This window comes from Ambystoma mexicanum, chromosome 6q (assembly GCF_040938575.1).
Source record: "Ambystoma mexicanum isolate Mex_15411 chromosome 6q, UKY_AmexF1_1, whole genome shotgun sequence".
NCBI classification, from domain to species: Eukaryota; Metazoa; Chordata; class Amphibia; order Caudata; family Ambystomatidae; genus Ambystoma; species Ambystoma mexicanum.
Window position 1 is genome coordinate 78095227 of NC_090937.1, and position 24162 is coordinate 78119388.

The 24162-nt window shown below is 46.3% G+C and overlaps 1 protein-coding gene across 4 annotated transcripts in view; it reads right to left on the reverse strand.

Annotated features, from left to right (window-relative positions):
- CENPC (centromere protein C) overlaps positions 1-24162 on the reverse strand; it is a 1963500-nt gene that overhangs the window by 1938719 nt on the left and 619 nt on the right. The window lies entirely within an intron of this gene.

Genomic DNA, 24162 nt, shown 5'->3' on the forward strand with positions numbered 1-24162 from the left:
ATAGAAACAACATAGGGACACAAAGTGAGGCCTACCGTGTAAAACCAGTAGAATGTCCCACTGATAGAGTCATGCATATTCAGGCAATCAACCCAAACCATTTACACCTGACTCCATTTGACAATTACTTCAGGTATAAAAGGTGTGATTCTGCCAGGAAGTATGAGCAAACTGGGATTGCTGGTTGGAACGTGAAGGCAGCAACACGAGAAGCCTGGGTGGATGGAGAACAGGATGCGGAGACACTGGCTTGGTGTACCAGAGGGGTCGCAGCGAGGCGAAAGGAACCAGGTCCCCATGAAGCCTGAGGAAGGCGAGGTACTGCTTATTGGCCATGTCCAGGCCAGTGCTCATTCCCCTGGGACATGTGCTGGTACCAGAGGTGTTTGAGGGGCGGGTGGTAAAACCCTGACCTCACACCCAGTATCCTGTGGAGCTGCTCGACGGCATTGTGCTGTCTGGGTGAGCCTCGCTAAGCAAATGAGCGGAACCCAGGCGTGCAGAGATGGCTTTATCGCCGGCTTGAATGCAGAAAGTAAAGTGGTAAGCGGATCGAAAAGGAAAGCGAGGAAAAAGCATAGTGTGCTAGGGGCATGAAGCAACAGACAATAAAGTGGGGGTGCAATAAACTCCAAACAGGAAAATGGGGTGTGAGCAACCTGACAGATTGAGAAAGTGAATTACAGAGTGAGAAAAAGTAACAAAAAGGGTGTGAGCGACCCAAAAGCAGGAAAAACAGGGTATGAAAGACCCACAGGTTGAACAGAGGAAAGTGCAAGAGGCACAAGAGAAAAGAAAGGAAGGTGCAAGGGTGCACGACCAAAGAACAGAATGTGACAGGGGCCCGATAAAGTCAAGAAGATTGTGCAGGAGGCATAGTAAAGAAGAGAGAAGGGTGCAGGTGTGCACCATTGAAAGAAAGGTGCAAGAAGGTGAAAGAAAAACTAAGCCAACGTGGAAATGATCACAAGGGGGAAAGGTGCCCAAAAAGGAAGATACAGAGTACAAGGAGAAGAGTCAGAGTGGTTGCAAAGGGGAGGAGCGAAAGCCCACGTTTTAGAAAGTCTCTGACACTACCCGGTGGAAATTACTGTGTGTTCAAACTAAGTGAATTTTTGTGCGATGCCAGGGGGGCCTAAGCTTGGGGAAGGGAACCCTGAGAGGTCCACTAAAGACATTGCAGAGCATTGTAAAGGGAGGGGAACCCTGAGACGCCTAACAGGAACTGTGTCTTTTTTTGGTTTGGAAAGGAAGGATCGAAGCTTGGGGAAGGGAACCCCGAGAGACCCAGAGACATTGTGAACTTTAATGACTTACGGCAAGAGCCCTACTTGGAAGGTTCCATGGGCTACCCTTTTGACTTGAACTATTTTTGAACTGGTAGAACTAAACCTATGGTTAACACTACTTGAAACCAGATGTTTTCTTTTTAAGCACCATTTTTCCCTTAAGGTCCCAGAACACATTTTGTCCAAGAGTGAGGGAAAGCATAGGTTTAGACGCAGACAGACTTTGGTTTTGGACTTACGTACAACGACAGCCCTTAGAAGCATCAGTTGAGGGAACCACCCGTTTTAGAGTTAGGGCCAGTTAGGCATTCCACCAACCCAATAAAGCTATAAATAAAGGTTTTCGGACGGTTACCTTTGGGTCTGTGTCTCTCTTGATATCATGCCTGTCTCACAAAAGTAATGAAAGACGGAGGCAAGGGATTATGCTTTCTCTCATCTTTACTTTATCGAGCAGCAAAACATGACAATAATAATAAATATAAACAACAATGCATAAACTACAACCTAATTTGATTCTTTGGTAGGACAATGCATTACTTACCGTAAAAGCATTTCTGATGGTTGTATCTGCTTAGATTCACATGCTGTGCATATGGTCCGACATCCAATGGTAACCGCAGAGTATTGATCTTGTCTTTCGGGGACCGAAAGGGGGCGTCAGCAAAGGCGTATTTGTAACACTATCCCTATCGTGACGTGTGTTAGTACCCAAAATCCCTCACGCGCCGAGGTCCCTCCGATTGTATTTTTTTCTGCCATGAGGGAGCCCAAAGCTAAGTAAGTGAGTACAAGAAGAGAGAAAGTAGTAAAAGTGTATGTTCCTACCACCCCGAGCGGGGAGGCAGGGAGGGCGCATGTGAATCTAAGCAGATACAACCATCAGAAATGCTTTAACGGTAAGTAATGCATTGTCTTCTGATGTTTGTTAATCTGCTTAGAATCACATGCTATGCATAGACTAGCGAGCAGTACCCGGAGTTGGAGGTGGGTTGTGAGAAGGAACAGTAGAGAAAAGATGTCTTGTCCCACTTGAGAATCAGACCTAGAATGAGTGTCTAGGCAATAGTGTTTTGGAAAGGTGTGTGCAGAACTTCAGGTTGCTGCTTTGCAAATGGACTCCAGGGGAACATTTGCAATAAATGCTATGGATGCCCCAGTGCCTCGAGTTGAGTGTGCTCTAGGCTTGAATGGCAGTTCTCTCTTTGCAAGAGTGTAACATAGTGTGATGCATTTGACAATCCACCTTGAGATTGCTGATTTAGAGACAGGGTCTCTACTGAAACAAAGAATTGTTTAGTTTTCCTCATTGGTTTGGTTCTATCCATGGAGAACATGACTGCCCTGCACACATCTACTGTGTGAGGGCTTCTTTCCGCCATGTTAGTAGGTTTCTTGAAGAACGTGGGTAGTTAAATTGACTGGTTCACATGGAACATTTGAAATAAATTTCGGGGCAAACCTGGGATGTGTGCGTGTTAGGCAGAAGCCTGTGCAGTTCCCTTAGGGAACACTACAAAAGATTTAGGACTACAGGTGTTAGCAGTAAACCCACTTGGTAGCAGTCTACCACCCAGATTTACCTGGTAGCTGTGGCTGAGCAGTCAGACTTCCCTCAAGAAGAGTTAGGCAGTATGCAAAGTATGCACAATAGGCACTCAGACACAATAATACAAGCAAACACTGACCAGAATTTTGGTATCAAAGTATATAATTATTTATTTAAAAACACACTGTTTGAAACACTCCAGCACTCTTATTGTAAAATATTCTAAACACAGTTACTATTATAATATATACACCCCTTATTCCTTATCAGATAAGTCTTAGTAAAACACCACTTATTTTCATACAGAGGTGAGCGCTTAACTAGATGGCACTCCAATCAGTTTGTGAAAAAGGGAGGGAAAAAGACAGAATATGGAAAGGTACACCACTCTACACTGTCAGCAAGGCAGAAGAGCAAAAGTCACTGGTGAGCCAAAGTCCAAAGGCTGGGCCCACTCTTAGAGAGACCAGAGCACAAATGCGCCCAAGATCACACAGTTACACTAGGCTTAGAAAGTCTTGCAGAGAGTTCAAAAAGAGTTTAGAGAGGCTCAGAAATGTTTAGCCAGGGTGTCCCAGGCTAACCCAGGTTCGAAAGCCGGGGGCTAAATCTACCCCGTACAGTCGGTGGCAAGGGAAGCCAGGCGGGACACGGTACCTTAAGTGGGAAGGATCCTCCAGCGGTGGCAGTTGTTCCTGGCAGTGGGTGCAAGCCGCGTGGTCGTCCAGGGGAAGAGAAGATCTCGACTTGGAGGAAAGATGAAGGTCGTTGCACTGCCAGGGAAGAAACCAGCCGCAGAGTTTTCCGGTTAAAGGTGGTACCTTTTAATTCACGGTCGTGGTAAAACGTGGTATCCCGGTTGCCAGGGTGCTCGACACAGGCAAGGCGGCCACGAGGTACATCGGGGAGGCGAAAAGACGGTGAAACTGGTTATCCCCACCAGTCAAAGGAAGAAGACTCTCCGGCGGGAGATCTCCTCTGTCGTTGGGAAAAGTGGCGAGACGGTCCAGCAGGGCTCCACCGGTGGTGTCGTCGTGGCAGGTCGGCTCAGCTTCTCCCTTGTCGGATTCTTAGGTCCTGTGGCGACTTCTGAAGTTCCAGTCCCCAAAGCCCTGCTTTTATGCAGAAAACCCCCATTCACTCAGTCTAGCTGTCACTCAAACATGCTAAGTGGTAAGACGGCCGGGCCAATCAGGATCAGGACAGAGAACGACTTGAGTTGACTAGGCAACTCAGTCCAGGGTGCCTAAATACCCCTCCACCCCTCCTAAGTACCCCAGACAGAGTGGCACCACTTTGGAGGGCTTCTGTGGAGAAGCCCGCCAAAAAGTGGAACAAAGGGCTCGACTTTGGTTGGAGTCAGAGAAGAGAACACAAACGCCATTTTAGAATCAAGTTTCGGCAAAAAATACCAACCGGAGAATTAATAATAAATAAATAAACCAGCAGTATGTTCGAGGCTACCATAAATAATTAAAGATAGTAGCCTAAAACAATGGGAAGTCCCATAGGAAAATGTTCGCGGTTGAATATAAAAAGTAGTATCCACTGCCACCAGCCAAAACTTGATCAGGGGGGACGGAGACGTGCCCCCTCGACTAACAGACCCCGGGGCAATTGAATTGCCCCAGCCAGTACGTCCACAATATGATGGTTTGTACTGGTTCTGTTCAGAATTTGAGACTAGTAAAGTCAATGGTGACTTTACATGCCCTGGGAGACAGTAGTCAGTCCCAGGGTATGGAGTCTATACTGGGGGGTCACTATGACACCCCTGTGTTACTGCACTGAGGGTGCTGTGTAACACACATCACAAAAACACATGAAGCCCTATGGGGTAAAAGACCCCATAGCCCATTAAGCACATATAGATTCAAAGAAACACACTCAAATCATGCCCAAGAGTGAGGGTAAGAGTCTCACTCTTGGCAGGAGAAAAAAATAAACCCCAAAAATCCAGCAAAGCTGCTGGGGGACTCACTAGGTTAGGAAATTCAGCCTAAACAGAGAATTCTCCCTAACAGTGCGCGGAACTACCTTATCTTTGTGGACTGTAACAAAGGGGTCTAAAACAGAAAGAGCCTGTAGATCGCTAACTCTTCTGATGGAAGTGATAGCCACTAGGAAGGCTGTCTTGTAAGTTAGGTCTTTTAGACTTGCTTTATGCATAGGCTCAAAGGGGGGACCCATGTGCCTGGTTAATACCACATTCAGATCTCACCCAGGGGCTGGATGAGAGATCGGAGGATAAATCCTCTTAACCCCTTCCATAAAGGCCTTAATTACTGGTATTTACCACCACAACACCTTCTGCTGTGATGTAGTGTAAGCTGACAACGCAGCTAGATGAACCTTTAGGGAGTTGATGACTAACCCAGAGTCTAAAAGATGGGTTATGTACAACACAATGTGTGAGGGCGAACAATCGATGGGATTGAGGCCCTTGGGAGTGCACTAGATGACAAAACGTTTCCATTTGCTGGCATAGCAATAACGTGTGTTAGGCGTTCTTGCCTCCCTCAGTATGTCCATGCATCTTTGAGGGAGTTGCAGATGTCCAAACTCTATGATTTGAGGAGCCAGGCTGCTAAATTCAGAGTTTGTGGGCATGGATGGAGCGTCTCCCCCCTGTCCTGAGACAACATGTTGTAGGGGCAGGGCAGCTTGACTGGTGGGGAGATGGACATCTCCATCAGATGAGAGAACCAGGGTTGGCGTGCCCACATGGGGGCCACCAGTATCATGGTAACTGGTTCCTGGTGCATCTTGTGCACTATCTTGTTCAGAAGGGGAGTCGGGGGGGGGGGAAAGCGTAGACAAATTTCCCCGACCTAGTTATCCAGAGACCGTTCCCCTTGGATCGGTTCTGGGGGTACCTGGAGGCGCAGTCTTGGCATTGGGCGTTCTCCTGAGTAGCGAATAGGTCGATCTCTGGAAACCCCCATTCTGTGAAGACGTTGGAGACAATGGGCCTCATTAGGACCCAGGCGGAGTGGGTTTCCGCCAGCGCTAATCGCGGCGGACCCGTCCGCCGTACTACGAGTTCCCTTAGCGCCATGGAGGTTTTCTCCGCCTGGTTTTACCAGGCGGAGAAAACCATGGCGCTACGGGACCTCGTTGTTAATTACGCCACCGTATTTTACGGTGGCGTAATTAACTCCTTCCCCACTCCCATTATACCCTATGGGGCAAGAATGGGAATGGGGAAGGGCAGAATGGGGATTGGGGATTTACCGCTCCGCCGAGGTCGGAATGGGGCGGTAAATCCGCCAACCCCCATGGCGCTATCGACGGCTTTCCGCCGTGCTTCGCGGTGCATTTAGCACCGCGAAATCCGCCTGGGTCCTAATAAGGCCCAATGTCTTCGTGCAGTCACCATTCATATTCTTCTGGCAGAGGAAAATCTCTGCTGAGTACGTCGGCCGGAAGATTGAGCTCCCCTGGAACATGTTGGGACAACAAAAACATCTTGTGTTTGAGAGACCATATACAAATGTTTTGGGACAGCTTGGATAGTCCTGGAGAGCGAGTGCCCCCCTGTCTGTTCCGGTAATACATTGCTGTAGTGCTGTCGGTTAGGACCAGTACTGTCTTCCCTTGCAGTTGTTCCTGAAAGGATTTCAACGCTTTAGACACTGCTAGTAGCTCCAGTAAGAGTATGTGGTTGGTCGCTACTTGAGGGGACCACACTCCATGTGCTGTCTGCTGAAGCAGGTGAGCCCCCCACACCGTGAGAGATGCGTCGGTCGTGAGAGTGGCTTCCACTGCAGGGGTGGTGAAGGTCTTCCCTACCAAGAGGTTTTCTCTTGACCACCACTGCAGAGAGAGAACGAGGGCTGGCGAGACAACTACTAGATCTTCCCATTGTCCGCTGACCTGACACCACTGGCTGTTGAGCCACTCTTGCATGGGACGCATGAGCAGCCGCGCGTGGGGAACCAGGTATATGCACGACGCCATCATCCCTAGCAAACGCATTGCTTTGCGTACCGTCACCTCCCGACCGGCTACATACTGAGGAACCTGAGAGAGCATGTTCTGAACCCTCTCGCTGGAAGGGAAGACCAGACCGTCTTCCGTCCGAATTAGTGCCCCCAGAAATTGTTTTACTTGGCTAGGGACTAAGCTGGATTTCTTTTCGTTGATGGAAAAACCCAGGCTGAAAAGGAGGTCTACTGTTTTTTGGGTGTTCGAAAAACAAACGTCGAACGAGTCCCCCGTGATGAGCCAGTCATTGAGGTAAGGGTAAACTGGAACTGATAGTCTGCGCAGGTGTGCTGCTGCTACTGCCAGGACTTTGGTAATCAATCTTGGCGCTGAGACTAGGCTGAAGTGGAGTACCTTGAACTGGTAGTGTTTGTCCTTAGGTATTTCCTGTGCGCTGGCACAATCGAAATATGAAAGTATGCATCTTTCATGTCCAATGTTGCCATAAAGTCCCCTTGTTTCAGCAATGGAATCACCTCCTGCAGTGTTACCATGCGAAACTTCTGGGGTTTTATGAACTTGCTCACTGGGCGCAGGTCTAGAAGAGGACGCATGGTGAGATCCTTTTTGGGTACAAGGAAGTAAACTGAATAGATACCCTTGTTTACCTGAAGAATCGGGACGGCTTCTATGGCGTCCTTTCCCAGCAGCGCTTCCACCTCTTGCAGGATCTGTAGATGTTCCGGTGAAAAACGTCATGGACGTTAGGCCTTGGAAATCGTCGAAGTTTCTTGTATGGAAACTTCAACGCGTGTCGTTTGGGGGGGTAGCGCCATTGTTATGTTTACTATGCCCAGTCGTCATGCGCTGATGCGGATGTGGGGAAGGCTTCGGATCCGAATGACCCGTTGGCGCTTTTGCCTTTTTCGACAATGTTGTCGAAGATGGCGTACGGGTTGTGTGTTTAGTGCTTCGGTGTGAATGTACGCCCCTGTCGCCGGGTGTGGTCCCCATAGCAAGACTAGAGTCAAGCCTGGAAGGGTCAGGGGACGGGCGTGGCGGACCTAGAAGTGTCCACTTCCAGGTCTATAACGTCCGCAATGGACGTTTGGTCATCCGAAGTACCCCTGTCACTTTCGGCTGGTGTCGCGGTAGGGGAGAGAGGTTGCACGCGTGACATGCCGTACGCGCCCCACCACTTTAACCGGCGCTCCCGAAGCGTTTTAGGCTTAAGGAGTTTACACGCCGGACACCGCTTTTCGTCGTGCTCTAGGGGGAGACAAGCATTACACGGCATGTGCTCGTCTTTCCAGGGATATCTGACCCTACACACAGGGCAGAATCTAAATGGAGTCCTTTCCATAGCAGAAGGAAGGGGTGACCAGACCAGAGAGGAAAGCATTGGAAAGGAGGAAAGACATAGTAACAAATATGGCTACCCCGAGCCCACTCTCCCTACTGTATAAGTCGGCCAGAAGGCACGACCACGTGGAAGGACGAAGGCCGGATCTTAGGCGTCGGAACCCACATCCGTCAACGATTTCCCCGTAGTCTTCGCCGAAGATCTTCTTGTAGGCAAAGTGACTTAGCGGGGAATAAATCAAGAAAATGGTAAGATAAACAATGTCTCTTGTAAGAGCTCCGCTTAGGGAGACCAGCTATCGGGGCGGAAAAAAACAATCGAGGGACTTCGGCGCATGAGGGATTTTGGGTATTAACACACATCACGATAGGGATAGTGTTACACAGACACGCCTATGCAGACGTCCCCTTTCGGTCCCCGAAAGACAAGATGCAATACTCTGCGGTTACCACTGGATGTCGGACCATATGCACAGCAGGTGATTCTAAGCAGATTAACAAACATCAGAATTCATATTATTATTGTTCCTTTTGAAAACACGTGACTTTCCTGACCAATCAGTCCATATCCAGTCCCATAAACACTGCAAACTAATGCGTCTCATCCTTTTTCTTTCGCTGATCTTCCTTACAACTTCTTTGCATCCCAACCAGTAAACGCAAACTGAATTTTAACCTCCAAGCCGCTTTTCGGGTCCCTGTCGGCTTGATGTCTGCAATGGAACCTACAACATTAAGTCATATCTCAGTAATCTGGTCTATTTGGGTGGGTAATCATCACAGAGCCTCATATACATAACAATACAGCAGTATAAAATCATCAGTACATCTGCACATTATCCCACCCTATCAATAGTGAATGTTAATCCTTCATCTCTGTGCTTTTAATAGAATTAGGACTTTCTATAACGTCAGTATTGAAAATCTGAATTCTATATTAAGACCCGGAGGCTCGGAATATGCTTGTTCAAAGCGCACCTAGCACCAACGTCGCAATCCTCTCAATCAGTTTAGAATAGAACGTTGACTCATTTGAATCTGCTGCTTTCATAATATCCTACAATCCAGCCCTACGTTGCAGGCCTTGGAGGCCATCGCCCCTCTCACCGAGTGAGCGCCACAGCTTTGGATGTCGATGCCCGCCTGCAACATCAACCATCTTGCCAGGGCCACCGCTCCGAAGGATTTCCGCAACGCTATGAGCAATTGCTTCACTCGGGCGGGTCGCAGGTGTCTTGTCATGTTTCATTCACTGTTAACCGTCGAACTGGACGAACTGGTTGATTTGGGAATGAGTCGTATGACACCATTCTCAACCCCATCTTTGTGATATAAAACGTCACTCCCATTGGGGATACCGACTTCCTGGGGACTTCCAACACTCTCACATCAGATACTCTCTTACACAACACAGACCCCACTGTGTTATCACCGCATGGATTATTTCCCCATCCAGCTTCCCATCGCTGGCGTATCTGAGAAACCTGGTGTGTCAGTCTACCACTTTGTTCTGTTGACCCGGCAGATATTCTGCTGTCACTGACACTTTTCTTTGTAGGCATAAATGCCAAGAGTCCTTTGCCAACTCTGCTAGCATTGTGGATCTGGTGCCGCCCAGCCCGTTTATCTGACTGAGGACATGTTGTCCATCTTGAAGAATGCATAACATTGCACCCTCCCCAGGGTCCAAAATTGCACTGCAAACAATCCCACTAGCAATTCTATGCAGTTGATGTGCAGTTTCAGTTCCTGTTCCGAACACCTGCCCGCTGTCAACAGCTCTCCGCATCAGGCATCCCAGCCCCATCTGCTGGCATCGGACTCTATTACCAGATCCGGGGATGAGCAAAATATTGCTCTCCCATTCCAAGCATCCATATGCTGTAGCCACCACTCTAGTTCCTTTCTCGCTTCCTGCGATATCAGGTCTCTCTGCTCGTAGGATAGTCCCCTCCCGAGATGCTGGATGTTCAGCCTCTGCAGAGCCTTTCAATGGGATGGCCCTGGGAATATAGCCTGAATTGATGATGCCAAGCGCCCCACCAGTTTGGCTATCTCCCGTAATGAAATTTTCTCTATTGTAAGAGTGTTCCTGATCTCTTTCCTGATGCTGTTCACTTTGCTCAAAGGCAAACGTAGGGTGACCTGCTTTGCGTCTAATATGAACGCCAGAAACTCAGTGGTCCGTTTCGGCTGCAGTTGGTATTTTTCCCCCCAATTTAACTAAAAAGCCTAGTTGCTGCAGTAGCTCTATCGTCACTTTCACCTGATCAAATTCTTGTCACCTGACACATTAGCATATGTCGTCCAGGTATAAGATGAGGCGGATACCTTGTTCTCAGGTTGCTCACGACAGATTAAATCAACTTAGTAAAGCACCACAGGGCCGATGCTAGCCCGAACGGCAGACCTGTGAACTCCCATGTCTGGTCCCTCATAAATCTCTGGTGTTCTGCCGCAATGGAAACTGTTAAGTAGGCGTTCCTGAGATCCATTCTGGTCAACCAGTCCCCTTGTAAAATCTCTCTCAGAAGGTGAATACCGTCCATTTTGAAATGCCTGTATACTATGAAGCCGCTGAACTCTAGTGATAACAGGCCTCAGCTTGTGCTTTGCTTTTTACCAGAAACATTGCTCATAAAGCCGTCTGCGATGTCTGCCACCGGAACAGTGCCTGCTTTCCACTCCAACTCTGTTATCGCTGTGTCTTGCAACTGCTGTTCTTCGCTGTGCCGTAATGGTCTTGGTAACCTCGCTTGCACTGGTAGGGTATAAACATCTAGATGAAACACTTCAACAGTGTCTAGAAGCCACATATCTATGGATATGAGACTCCATCTGTTTATGCATCGCGCCAGCCTTCTGCGGGTATGCCTTCGCTTATTATATGCGCTGTCTTGCGCTTGCTCTCACTTGTGCTATGCTGTTGTAGCTCTGCGTACCGCCAGCACATTCTTCCCACAGGGGAAAAACGGGTTCGGTTTACAGTAATCCTGCTCCTTTCAGTGGCTTCCGTCGCTGCAGCACCTGCCAAAAGCATAGAGGCTGGCAGAGTGGCCTCTGCCTCTGCCAGCCTGCGGAAAACCTGTTTGCCAAAGACCCTCTTCAGCAATGCTTGTGCCTTATCTGATGCGGCTTATGTATTGGCAAACATAGCTTGTTCCTTTATGAATGAGTCTCCAAAAACGTTGCTCTTAGCCACAGCTGCGGAAGTGGCAAGTTTGCTTAGCTTCGGGTCAATCTTAAATAAGATAGATCACTGCCTTTCAGTGGTTATCACACTGTTGGCATTCGCCAACAGGCAGGCGGCTCTCTACACCCACACCTCACAGTGTCAGTGCTTTCGTTCCACTCCTTCGCGTCTTCTGCCATCTGCAGGATTTTCGTAATCGGACCCACAACGTTCAGCATTTTATCCTGGCAAGAGCACCAGGATCTATCCAGACTCCTCTTTACGTCTTTAATGTATCTGCCCATGAAGGTGACCATCCGTTCTTCTATCTCTGGGGTCGCCGCAATCCCCTCCAGCAGATGTGATCTGGGACACTGCTCTAAGCTTATTTCTAGCGTCCGTTGCTAGGGGTGTCCTGAGACACCCTCAGATGACCATGCATGAATATGGAAATTCATCCAGATTTCCATGAATATGGAAATCTGGGTCAAAGTCATCCCCATCCTCTTCCTCAGTCTCCGTGCCTTTTCTTGGGAGCTTTCCTGTGTCCTCCCTCAATGGAGGATATTGTCTCAACTCATCTTCAGTGTTCATCCTCCTGCTCATCCAAGCTGCTCGAGGATAGGTCTTGCCACCTGATTTCCTTCACCCTAGATCTCACTGCCTTCCTTTTGCCACCTTTCACCTTCGGTGGCATGCATTGGTGGCCTGGGCATCTTGTGCCCTACTGGCTTTTTTTCTTCCCCTTTCTCTCTCCCAGGCTCACCGGCTCCCAAGCTCCTCCATGCTCCGGGAGAATATCAGCCAGTCCTCCCATAAGGGATAAATGATGACCCACATCCCAGACTGGCCCCCAGTACCTTCTGTATGACATGGCACATGCTGGGCTTGATTCTTTTCTGGCCAATGTGAACTCTTCCTTCTTCACTAGAGCTACTCATCTCACCCAGTGATTAATTGGAGGTTCTACACACAGGAGTCCTTGGGCCTGTTCCCGTCAAAGTATTAATATTAGAAATAGGCAGAAATGTATTATATTTTATTGGTTCAGGGTATTGCTGAGCTCTCAGCTTGTCAGGTTTTACTGGGGACTGAGTCCGTCACAATGCTTAACGCACTTGGCACTTACTGCCAGCAGGGTTCCACTGTGGAGTTGACACCTCTGGCAGTTCTTTTTCAATGTATTGTACTTCACGCAGAGCGCATGTGATCGCTGGTGCAAATCTGTTATTACAACTTCCCCTCGTTCTATGAAAAACTTTACCTGCTACTTCGCACTCTGTAACTGTCACAGAAGTGTGATCATAAGCGCTGTAACTGTGAAGCCCCGTCATCCTGTGTCCACCTTCTGCGGCTGATGTGCCCCCATCGGCCGGCATGAGATGCTGCGGAAGCCCCTTTGCGAACTAACTACCTCCTTGCGGATATGCTCCACCTTGATCTTAATGTCTGCGGCGCTGGTTATACAACCCTTGCACGAGCGCAACACAATTCAATCTTATACCATCAATGTATAACAATGATAAAAAAGCTGTGCTAAACGAGCAGTAAAGAAATAGGCTGTGACAAGATGGTTTTCAGTGTTTATGGGACTGGATACGGACCAATTGGTCAGGAAAGCCACGTCTTTTAAAAAGGACCTATAATAATATTAACTACCAAAGACTCAAACTGGGTTGGGAGTTGTAGTTTATGCTTTGTTGTTATATATATTATTGTAATGTTTGCTGCTCGAGAAAGCAAAGATGAGAGAAATCATAATCCGAGCCACCAGGTCTTGATATAGAATCTACCAGGCAAGCAGCACATAGGTTTGAAGGTTTTGCGTATTGTCCATCAAGTCCACTATTTTTTGTAATTGTATTTATTTATTAGAGGCATATATAGTATCTTGACCCAAAGCACTGTACATTATAGCAATATCAAAACGGTACAATAATATGAAATATGACATGAAAAGCCTGGGATCAACCCTGTTGGATAAGATGATATTTCAAAGATTTACGAAACATAGAATAGACAGGGATAGAGCGTAGAGAAAGAGAAAGAGCGTTCCAATGCAGGGGAGCAAGGTGAGAATGTGCGAAACCGTGACTGCGCACGGGGGGGGGAGCTGGTACTACAAGACGAAATTGAGAGTTATAGCGAAGCGAGCGGGATGGAGTATAGAATGTAAAAGCGAGGAGAGGTAACCCGGGGGAAGACTGCAGAGTGATTTAAAGACAACGGATAAAAAGTTGAATTTGAATTGAGCGATGAAGGGGAGTGTTAGGGAGAATTCTCTGTTAAGGCTAATTTCCCACACCTAGCGAGGCCCCCAGCAGCTTTGCTGGATTTTTGGGGTTTATTTATTTCTCCCACTCTTAGACATGATTTGAGAAATCCTTTGACTTTGTAATGTGTTTTATGGGCTATGGGGTCCTTTACTCCATAGGGTTTCATGTGGTTTTTGGTAAGTGTGTTACACAGCACCCTCAGTGCAGTAACACAGGGGTGTCATAGTGACCCCCAAACATAGACTCCATACCCTAGGACGGACTACTGTCTCCCAGGGCATGTAAAGTCACAATTGACTTTACTAGTCTTAAATTGTGAACAGAACCAGTACAAACCATTATATTGTGGAAGTACTGGTAGGGGTTATTAGATTGCCCCTGTGTCTGTTTTTCGAGGGGGCACTGTGCAGTCCCTCCTCGTTGAGTTTCTGGCTGGTGGCAGTGGTTACCACGCGAAATATTCCGCCTGAATATTTCCTATGGGAATTTCCCATTCATTTTAAACGCACCACTTTTTGGTGCAATGTTAAAGATACCCCCGGGTTATTTATTTAATATTTATTCCCCAGTTGGGTCTTTTTGCCAGGACTCGGTTTTAAAATGGTGTTTGTGTTCGCCTCTGTAACTCCAACCCAAGTCGAACCCTTTGTTCCACTTTTGGCGGGCTTCTCCACAGAAGCCTCCAAAATTGGTGCCACTCTGTCTGGGTCTACAGAATGTGTGGGAGGGGGGAATAGGCACCCTGGAATGAGTTGCCTCGGCAACTCAAGTCGCACTCTTGTGTGATTGGCCAGCATGTTTGAGTGACAGCAAGGCTGATGAATGGGGGTTTTCTGCATAAAAGCAGGGCTTTGGGGACTGGAACTTCAGAAGTCGCCACAGGGCCAAAGAATCCGAAGAGGGAGAAGCTGAGCCGATCTGCAACGACGACACCACCGGTGGAGCCCTGATGAACCATCTCACCACTTCCCAACGACAGAGAAGATCTTCATCCCGGAGAGTCTTCTTCCTCTGAACTGATGGGGATAACCAGTTCGCCCTCTTTTCGCCTTCCTGGATCGTCTCCTGGTCGAATCGCCCGTGCCAAGCACCCCGGCAGCCGGATAGCCACGCTTCACCACTACAGAAAATAAAAGGGTAGTACCTTTTAACCAGGAAACTCTGCGGCTGGTTTCTTCCCTGGCAGTGCAACGACCTTCAGCTTTGCTCCACGTCGAGATCTTCTCTTCCCCTGGACGAAGGACCGACTTGCACCCACTGCTAGGAACAACTGCCCCCGCTGGAGCTTTCTCACCATTTCAGGTACTGTGTCCCACCTGGTGTCCCTTGCAACAGACTGTCCAAGGTGTCCCGTAAATCCTTGACTTTCTATCCTGGGGTGACTTGGGACCTCCTAACTAACTTTTCCTGACTTGATTCAACCCTTTTTGAACTCTTTGCAAAGACTCTTGAAAAGTACTATTCAACTGTGTGATCTTGGACACATTCCACCTTGATCTCTCCAAGAGTGGGCCTGGCCTATGACTTTCTTGCTCCCCAGTGGACTCTGCCTTTTCTGACTTGCTCTGGTTCTCTTAAAGAGTTGGTATTGTGCATGTTCCTAATTCTGCCTTTTTCCCTCCCTTTTTAATTAACTTATTGGAGTGCCATCTTAGGTTAAGCGCTCACCTCTGTCTGGTTTTTTAACTCAGACTTGTTCAATAAGTGATCAGGGATGTATATATATTAATAGTGACTGTGTTTGAACTTGCTTGCCATATTAGTGTTAGTGGATTTTACAAAGTGTGTTTTTAAATAAAGCCCTTGTGTGTTAAGGGCGAGTGTTTTCTACAGCGGCTGTTTGCTGTTTGCGCCTGTGACATTTCCTCAGTCCTCCATTGCTTCCTGGCTTCCTTGTTGCCGTGGAGAAGTCGGCGTGTGGCGTGGACCTAAGCCCCGCCCCTTCCAGGAAGTGCACTGATAAAAGGAGAACCCAGGCACCCTCGCGGCGTAAACCCCTCGTATGTTAAGGTTGAGTGTTTTCTACAGCGGCTGTTTGCTGGATCGCTGGGATCGCCTTAGCATGGCTGACTCTCCAAAAGCTGCGGTGGCCAACTCAGCGCGAGGCCCCCAGACTCTCCATAAACTCTCCAACAGCGACGAATGCTGAACCCATGGACTGCCATCCCAGGAAAGAGCAAGACCGGTGCTAAGGTAAGCAAGCAAGTGGTTGTTTTAAACACACCTGTTGCTTCTAACCAAATAACTGCTCAAGTGCACCATGTTGCCTTAGTGATTAATACTGACCCTTGTGATTCAAACTCTTCAGACACTGACACATTAATGGCCATTACGCATAGTGAGACAGCTCAAGAAAGGACAATGTGCCCAATTCCGCTACTTTCCCTTGCAAATTTAAGCCCACCTCCGCCTGTGGAGGAAGGGTTGGATGACGCTTCCTCATCTATGTAAACTGTCTCTAGTGATATCTCCTTTTTCCCGTTTGACTTAACGGATGCAGAAATTATGTGTGCAGCTATTGTGGACCAGGACCAACCACCAAATGCTGCCTGTCTCCCAGCTGCTAAAATGAATGAAGCTGCATGTCCGATTAAATGTGCAGAAAATACAGAGTCTCCCACAATTAACCTGATCTCTCCATTGAGACCTGCTACTCAATCTCAAGCTCAACCGGAAAATGACTATACAGACCATAAGTCTACAATGCCTTTGCAAGTGTATCTCAGCTCCTTACCAAAAGTTACCGCTCGAGCCACGTTGTGAAACAATTTCTGCACTAAATTCCATCTTATTGGATCCACTCAACTCCATCTCAAGCATTGTATGTACTTTGCAACATGAACTTCCTGGTGGGGTCAGTGCCCCCTCACAAAAGTCATATCTTTAAAGCCCCATCAAAAATTCTTCCTACTGCCACGTCTGAGGCATTTCTGCAAGCGCGTCCTCGGAAGGACACGCTTAGTCTGGCACTGCAGAACTCTGCCCCGAACACGAGTTACCAGAACTCAGGCACTGGCATTAGTACATTGTCAGTTCCGGCATGATCGTCTCTGCAGTTCTCGCCTCAGAATGGACAACAAAAGCAATCTCAAACACCGCAACATGTAGGCAACTGTCCAGAAGGGAAAACGAGCAAAAAAAGAGTGAGTGCTACCATGACCCCATTGTCATTGCCTACATTCTTTTCCCCAAGCAAGGATCTATCAAATGAAACAAGTGCTGCCAATGAATCTTGCAAGACCCCAAGCTCAAAATCCAGTTTATCAGTTGCTGCTGCTATTCAAATCCATAATAATGTGCTTGCGGCCTCTTCTCAAGCAATGATTCCTTTTGTAAAACTGTATGAGACTATGAATGAAACCATCCGTGACCAGGGAACGATGTTACTGAACCTCATTACAAAACTTGATAGAATTGACAACTTCATCATGTTCACAAAACAACAAATGCAATTAGAAGAAGTCTCACGTTCACGCTGGCAATCGAGTATAAGCGACTCCATCTCAACTAACCAAGGGAGAAACGAAAACCTGTTAACAGCTCTCATAAACGCGATTGCAGACTTAGCAAAAAAAAAAATCATACCAGCAGACAATAGAAAATGCTAACATGGTCACACACTCTTCATCATCATCCAGGAGTGCAAATTCGATGCCTTCGTCTCTGGATGTAAGCTTACAAACTTCCAAGCCAAAGCTTGCCTCAAATGTTTCCATACCCAGTGCACGTATGGCAACAACAAGTGCAGATGACTTGTCGAAAGTAACTTCACTACCATCACTTGATGTAATACAATCTCTCATGGAAAATGATTCGTCTGCCTTGATAAATGTCGGCCCTCCAAAGGATGCTGGCTCTCTAAATCATTTTGTGCCACAAACTGTTCTTCCCAATAATCCATTTTCATCATTTGGCATTTTCTCAGGTCCATCTAAAACAGGTGACCTAGGTGCTGTGCCAAAAAGGAAAGCTGGTGTGCACAGTGCGAAGTCCTTGGTACATCTAAGAAAGGGAAAGACGACGATGTCAGGCCCAAATCCAAAGCAAGCTATACACTCATCCACCAAAAGCTTCATCGGGAATTTAACAACTCCACCAAGACTGGGCCTATTCAAGCGTAACATGAAATCTTTTACTGAGAATTTATCGACCCAAAAAATTGGACAACTTCCTTTTTCGAAACCTGGAGCTAAACAGCGACGCATAAATTCTGACGACTGCTCATCCGCCGCTTCAGTGAAATACTCCTTGCCTGATTTATGTAACTTATCAACCTATTCCATCTCAGGCGATGATGAAACGTCTCAAATTCGTGGCGAGGTAGACTTGCCGTCGCCACGGTCTCCCCGTCACACTTCACTTCCTGCAAAGAGTGCCATGCCCAAGCGGCGAGGGGCAGTCAAACCTTCAAGGCTGAGTGCAGCAGAAGAAGGGTCAGTCAAATCCGCCCTGGAGGGTTCGAACCTAAATCCAAAACTAACCTTAAACCAACGTAAACAGCTGACCACTTCCAAACTAAGGGCCCCTGAAAGTAGATCCCAGCAAACTCCAAAATGTAACTATAAATTAAGATTACAAAATATTCTTGGCGATGACAACAAGCTAAATTTGAACCGCACAAACGTTCTAAGGCAGTTTAAACACATTCCACCTCTGCGGTCGATTGACACTGATGACAAAATTGTTGAATATGTCACAGAGCAATGCTCTGATTCCGTTCTGCTGCACATCAACTCAATTGGGGTCCGTAATACTTTAAAGAAAGCTGCAGATGACCTCCTGATGTTTGGTTTCGACATTTCAACTGAACCAGAGACCGCAATTACAAATAACTTCTCCAAGAGGCCTGACAAACAATTACTTGCTAAAAAAGTTGAAGACGTTGCAAATTTTCGAAAGCTCTTGAGCTCAGTTGGTACTCAGGATCGCACAGAGCACTTTAAGAACAACTATGGGAGTCGCTCGAGAGTAAATGCACCAGTCTAGCCATGATTGACGTTAGTGGAGGTCGGTTATACCATTCTCTCTTGGAACACTCGTGGGTTCAGTCATTTATTCAATGATTTTGAAGTCCCACTTGGAAATGTGTTTGCCATCTGTCTACAAGAGACATGGCTGTCTGAGGCTCCCATGAGAGATGGCTTTACTATATTAGTCAATCCAGCCATTAAAAATGCTCATGGCCGTCCAAACGCAGGACTTATAACTATGGTCCGCTTGTCACAAAATTGGTCAACACCAGAAGCATTTAATCCAAATCCATTTGTAGAAGGAACAATTATGCACTCAATGTGCGATAACGTTGAATCAAAAAAAACATTGCTTCCAATCATCAACTGTTATTGGAATTCGGCAAACATCCGCACGAAGGAATTCATGGACGCCGTATGCTCTTTGATGGATAAAGCAACCTTAAAATACAGTAATTTAACAATCATATGCTGCGGAGATCTAAATTGCACCTGGTTTAAATATGTTCCAAACGATCAAATCTATCGTCAGATTTCCAAAGAAAAGATTGGAGAAAGAGCTCAAAAATGGTCTAAGGCAATGAAAATACGCAACTGTGTAATGCTAAACGGTGCGGTTAAAGGTGATACACCTGCACAACCAACTTGGCATAGAGAGCCCTTGCACAGCATCATCGATTATATTTGGATCTCGAGATCATTCGAATCAAAGATCAACACACTGCATGTCCAACAAATGTCCAATAGTGACCACAGGTTATTAAACCTTGAATGTATGCTGGCCACATCAACTTCCACACTTCTATACAACTTACCAGTTGAAACAAACATGGGTGGAAATCGGTTGCAGATCAGTCTTAATCAGATTGGCTGCCTAACTGACAAACTTCTGAGCTTGCCACTCGGGGTGGATTATACCCCCCTTCTATCGATATATATAACAGACAATAATGGTCCGAAAACACAACAAAAAAGTCATAAACATTTGTTCTGCAAGCTCATGCACGAGAAAAAAAAAAAGAAGGGACTTGAGACGATTAAAAAAAAAACACGTCAAAACAGAAATTACTAGTGGAAGTGAGGGAAAGGTGTGCATTGTATAGAAATTGTGCAACCTCCAATCGCATTATAATGGAGCAAGATCGGGCTGAATTAATGATGAAATTCATGCCAACTAAAAACACACGTGACAAATGGCAAATCTCGAATATGGGCCACGCAAATAGCCTGAATTCAACACAGAACATTATTTCAGCCGATATCTGGCGTGAGCATTTCACTAAAGTCTTTAACAGTCTGAACCATGAAATGGAATTAGAGCTTAGGTGCAAAGGCGAGCCATGGAACACAGATATGTCGCTTGAGGTCATAATTCGCGCAATCAAACTGTTAAAGAACTCACGCGCAGCCGGCCCTGACCCGATTAGTAATCTAATGCTAAAAAAAAAAAAAAACACGCCGTTATGGGCTCCATTCATTGAATGCCTGTTTCAGAAAATTAGCAAACACAACTCACTGCCTGAATCATGGCTAACTGCAATTGTGGTTCCGATCCACAAGAAGGGGCGTTGGGATTCTCCTGAAAATTATCGTCCGATCGCCCTACTTGACTCGATTGCCAACATTTTTGGATCAAACTTGAGATCGAAGTTGGCAACTTGGGCCTATGAGGCCGGTATCCTAGGTGACCGCCAAACTGGATTCTCAAAGGGCGTTGGCGTTGACGTAAACCTTTCAATATTAACCATCTTGAAATATGAATCCCAGAAAGCAAACACCAAAGGTACATCTGGCCTTCATTGCCATGAAGCAAGCCTTTGATGGCATAAATCGTAATCTGCTTTGGTTAAAATTACAAAAATGGAAGTGTCCAGCTGGTATACTCAATCCAATAATGGCTCTTCACTCGAATACTTCGATTCGAGTGCGTCTTAACAAGAGAATTATCTGATAAAATCATAACAACAAGAGGGGTAAAGCAAGGGTGCCCCTTGGCAGCCGATCTGTTCAAATTATTTCTAGCGGATTTACCGCCCTATTTAGATCAAGCCCACTGCTTTCCTCCTAAAATAAACCAGACCGCCATAAGACACATCGCCTACGCTGACGATCTGGTTTTGATGGATCGAACTCAAGTTGGTTTGCAGCAACTTCTTCGTTGTCTTTACGACTATCTATCGGTCAATGAGCTACAAATAAACTCTGAAAAAACAAAAATCGTGTCAATTGGCCATGTGAGAAGTTGGAAAGACAAAGCCTTCAGATGGGCGGTTGGTGGCCAGCTCTTGTCATCAGTGAACTCAATACGTTACCTAGGAGTTCAGTTTAACAACTCGCTCTATGAAAACCCATGGGTGGAAGACCTGGAAGTAAAATGTTTAAGATTGGCTCTTCAAGCAGCCAAAATAAATAAAAGTTTTGGCAAATTTTCGCTAACTCCAATCATAATGTTCTATCTGCAAAAGGTAGTACCGATATTGACCTTTGGCGCAGAAGCAAGCTGGCACATCAAAGAGCAAACCTGGAATCAGCTAGAGGATTGATTCTGGCGACGTGCACTAAACCTTCCGATGTGTGTCTCTGTCATTACCTTACGACATGAATTGTCCTTGAATTCTCTTTATAGCCACATGATTTGGAAATCCATTGCATTGTTGCGAAAGATGACAGAAAACAGCAAACCAGTGGCATATTGTATTTTTTCAAGTGAGCACGAATCCTCTTGTGACTGCCTATTAGATCTATGGCGATCAAGGGAGCAACAATGGGTTAATGCTGTGGAAATTGGTAATTATGATCTGTTTTTGCGGCCACAACATGCGAAAAGAAAATTCGACGCCTGGGCATGGATTATCAACTTGGAAGCACACGATCAGTTGGCTTCAACAAAATGGCTGAGACTGGATCACAAAAAAATTAAACGCACAATCACCCTTCCTGAGATTTCGTGTAAACATCATGAAAACAAATGAAATCTTATGGCCAAGAAAAGACACTTTATCCAAGGACAATTTATGCCGTTTTTGTCGATGGCATATCGAAACTTTAAAACATCTAATTCTCGAATGCCAAGCTATCTGCGACTTACTTTAAAAGCACCTCGGCCAATTTGCACCTCTTGATGGAGACATGGAAGCCTGGTGGCGATTAATTTCCAGTGGCAACAACGTTAAACACGTCTGTGCCATTGTAAATTACTTAAACGTGCTGCTGCAATCTCCCTGCTAACCTGTGCTACCAAAATGGGTGTGGCTCATTTGGGCTGGCTTTGTGGACTCACCATTCATTGTCCAGGCGCTGACTGGAATTGACACATGATTGATAGTAGACTCCGGTTAATCTTGTCCGTCTCTGTGTCTGAGTTTCTTTTTTTTTTTTTGTTGCCCTTTCGGCCGGCCATAATTCACTCGCAGATGAACATAGACACGTTCCGGTGTTAGGGAATTATTCCCTTTAGGGAAATCTGTGGATCAATTGTGATAAATCCTTATTTTGCTGTTTTGAACTGGACTTCTTATTTGGTCATTTGAAACAAAAGTTTTTTCTATATGATAAAACTATTTTTTTTCAAATAAAAAATAAAATAAAAAAAATATATACTTTCATACCCAAGCTCTGGTCAGTGTTTGCTTGTGCTACTGTATTTTGGTACCTACCTTGTATACTCTATATACTGTCTAACTCTTCTTGAGAGAAGTCTGGCTGCTCAGCAGCTACCAGGTAAATCTGGGTGGTACAGACTGCTACCAATTGGGTTTACTGCCAACACCTTTAGTCTTAAGCCTTTTGCAGTGGTCCCTAAGGAAACTGCACAGGTTTCTGCCTAACACAGAGCCAGCCAAGCAGAAAAGTACACAAATAGAGAGGCATTGACGACAGATTTCAAAAGGAGCAAGTTGATAAGTTGGGAGGACGAAAAGCATAGTGGAACAATAGAAGAGGCGTGAGAAAATTAACGAAGATATCAATACTGTGGTTGCATCAAAAGTCAGGAAAGCGCGAACTTTGTGAATTTTGAATAGATGATAGCGACAGGAACGAGAGGAGCTTGAAATTTGATGTTTAAAGGATAGAGCAGAGTCAAAGTAAAGTCACAGATTGCAGGCAGTAGATGGGATGGGGAGCTGAGAGGGTGGGGAAATGATTGGGAAAGAGAGAGGGGTAGACTTTAGAAATAAGGGCAAATGGGAAAGGGCAAGTTGGTGCAGCAGTAGAGTGAGCACGGGTCATCAGAAGAGATATGTCCTCGTCTGGGAAGGGCCCAACTGTCATCAGCGACAAATTAAATCAATATATGACATTCCATTTATTTTTCCCCACGTTACACACATAGCTCTTACGGGCTACACTTTTTATTGTTCAGAAAACGTTCAATATCCTGCTGCAACCTTTGAAAAATCATATTCAATTCAGCTGTATAGACCCCTTCCTTTCAAAGTTGTCTGTGCTCATTGAAATTGAAATGTTCAGTTTTCATTGAAAAGGAATTTGAATGGATTCATATTTTCGAGGGTCACGGGTCACTGAATGATAGTGAGCCTTCTTTTGAACTTACTATTTGACTAAAGTATCCCAAAATGCTGTGGAGACCCCGCTAATATTTGTGGATTGGGGACCATGGACAACACTTGAAACTCAGATTTTACAGTTTGAGGGCTATACAAGCATGGGTAGTGACTTGTGGACAAACGTTTGGAGTAGACTGCCATGTCAATGCCACAGCTCAGAATGTTCATGTTGTACAGTATGACCAAAGCTTAGGTAGACCCTGCACTATGTATATGCACAAAAATAGTGTGACACGCTGTGGAACAGGATGCTATGGTAGGTCTAAACGTGGGGATGTGCCATCAACCCAGTGGCATAAAACAACACATTGTAGGCGGTAAGGGTTTGCCGGTACAGGTAAGGGCACCGGTACCGGTAAACCCTTACCGCCTTACTACGCGGTCCCTTTGCGGGACCCGACCTTAACGGCTGGTCTAGACCAGCCGTTAAAGTTGGGACCCGCAAAGGGACCTTGGTGCTAATTACCGTACTGCAATACGGGGTACTGTAATTAGCTCCTTCCCCATTCCCATTATGCCCTATGGGGCAAAAATGAGAATGGGGAAGGGCCATGGACGAAGGGGGAATTACCGCCCCGCCAACTTTGGAATGGGGCTGTAATTCCCCTTTCCTCCATGGTGGTACAGGTATGGTACCGGCGGCAACCATGGTGCTAATAGCACCATGGTTTACCGCCTTCCGTTTAATGAGGCCCATTGACATTAAAAAAAGAGGTCATATTCCAAGCGGTCCCATCATAGGATGAGAGTAAACAATCAAAGTCTCTGCTTCTTTACATTGTAACACTTCTCACTTGCTTCTTAAATATGAATGATAAATGGATACATCAGATTGGTCAAATGGAAAAAGTAGCATTGTATAACAACCTCGCATCCATGGCGATGTTGATTACTGCGCCTAGAGACTGAAGCTCTTCCAGGGAAGGAGCAAAGCAAGAACAGGGTTTATCCAAAATATCTAAAAGTGTGATATGTCCTGCGCACACATGTTTTTAAAACGCCCATCCCAATGGAACTGTAAGCCAAGGCCTAGGACTGCAGTCACAGTG